General features: G+C 38.2%; 1 non-coding gene across 1 annotated transcript; it reads right to left on the reverse strand.

Moving 5' to 3' along the window:
- Positions 1-391: 391 nt before the first annotated feature.
- On the reverse strand, positions 392-499 carry LOC131511181 (U6 spliceosomal RNA). The gene has a single exon (XR_009261385.1). It is a non-coding gene; the product is annotated as a U6 spliceosomal RNA (small nuclear RNA).
- Positions 500-2,090: the final 1,591 nt, after the last annotated feature.

Here is a 2,090-nt window from a genome sequence, read left to right on the forward strand (position 1 = left end):
AGGAAGCTACAATACTGTGGTTTGGTCCTTGCCTCTGGACTATGTACTTCACACGTGTTTCTCCAGTAACCCCCACCCAAGTTGGAGAGGATGGCTGGGTTGAGTGGGGGAATTATTTCTCTTTACACCACTTGGAAGACTAAAGCCAGCTGGAGTTGGATATTTCTCTTCCCCAGGTGAGTTAGGTTCCAATAATACCCCAGCAGGTTACGATCTGGTTAACTAGTTTCCCCTGAGGTCAGGCTTTTTCAAAAGAATAGAATAGTGTATTTCAAAATGGCTCTCTTTCCTTCTCCCTGCTATAAATGTGAGAGGACTTTACCTGAAATTTACTGTGGAAACTTCATCAAGTTCCTGGAGATAAATTTTAGAGCATTTTTGTGGCTCCCCATCAGACTAGGTCCTTCTGAAGTTTTTGCGTGTCATCCTTGCGCAGGGGCCATGGTAATCTTCTCTGTATCGTTCCAATTTTTAGTATATGTGCTGCCGAAGCGAGCACCCTTCTGAAGTTTTTAACTCTCAGAATTGTCCACACTGGGCCTCTAGCAGTTTATCACTTATAGTTCAAGTGTTCATTTCCAGCACTGGTTCCTGTGGTGGTTTCTGTTCATGAGTCTCTCCTCTAGTAACCTATAGGATTCTGCCCCTCTAATTTTAGGAGTAGTGGTGCCCTGTGTCTTCCCTTTTCTGATGGAACTAAAAAGATGATTTTCAGTCTGTTCAGCTTTTTACTTGTTAAGACAGGTTGGCAACTTCCAAGCTCCATACATGTGGGATTGGAAAGTCCAGAAGTGTGTGTGTGTGTGTGTGTGTGTGTGTGTGTGTGTGTGTGCGCGCATGTGTGTTTTAGTGGTTACATGAATATAGCCAATTGTCAAAGCTTACCAAATGAATACTTAAGATCTGTGCGTTTTTTGTATTTAATAATGCCTCAAATACATATGTATATAAACATGTTTTTACATGCCCAAACAAAAGATATCATTTCCCTTAAACAAGATCTACTTCCTGATATATTCAGAAATGAGATCTATATCTGATGGAAATATCTATAATCTTGAATCTGTACATACATTAAATCATGTATCATTTATTTTCCTTTTTTTGCTTCCTATCAACCTCCTACCTCTCATTCTCCATATACCTCCCTCTACATATCTCCTATACAGGCTCCGTTGTCCGTAAGAGTGAGCAAAAACACTTGAGCTCTTCCAGCAATCAACAAATCTTCTTACTGCCAAGCCCTGCCATTTCGATCCAGCAAAGCTATTGTAAAATCATTTGTAACATTTTTTTCTTCTTTCCATAAGGAGTAGACATAAGAAGGTGAACCCAGTCTGAAAACATCTTTTATAAATGACTCTATTTGTCTCAATAGGAAGGGCCAAACATTCACATCATTTTAGGACTGAAAAGCATGGAGATTGGTTCTAACATTGGACCGCCCCCCTCCAGCCAAAAGGACTTGATTGTTTTGTTTCCTCCCGAGTTAAAACTATGTTTTTATATTTTTTCAACCTAGAGGAAGTGTACCATTCCTTATCCATCAAAACTAGAAGGGCCAAGCTATAGGTGGAGATTATTTAGTTATGGTAATGCTTTTTCTCCTTTCCTTTTCTTTAAACCTTGGGCTTCCATACCAAATTATAGTCAATTATCACGGTTTTCAGTGCTATAAAGTCACCATGAACATTGAATTAGTGAACACTGAGCTATCATTTCTAGGAGAAAGAGTTCATTTCCTGTGAGCCTCTGGTTACATTATTTTCATTGAATGATTAGTATATAACTGGCTTCATGTATTTTGATGCCTTATTTAATATATATGTAATATGTAAACACGTAATTATATATTTAGGTATCTGTATTATATATGTATTATGCATATATGTATACACACATGTATTGTTGATCCATCAACATTGATGCCAATAGCACTCAAGTGTGAACAAAGCTAACATACACATTTTCTCTGTGAGGCACGTCATGACCTTCTTGTCCTTAGGAATGCTAGACAGCACTTTAGCACTATGCATAGGGACCTTTTTAAACAGTGAAGCCGTTAAAAAAAAAATCCTTACAAAAATGTG

This window comes from Neofelis nebulosa, chromosome 4 (genome assembly GCF_028018385.1).
Source record: "Neofelis nebulosa isolate mNeoNeb1 chromosome 4, mNeoNeb1.pri, whole genome shotgun sequence".
Taxonomy (NCBI): Eukaryota; Metazoa; Chordata; class Mammalia; order Carnivora; family Felidae; genus Neofelis; species Neofelis nebulosa.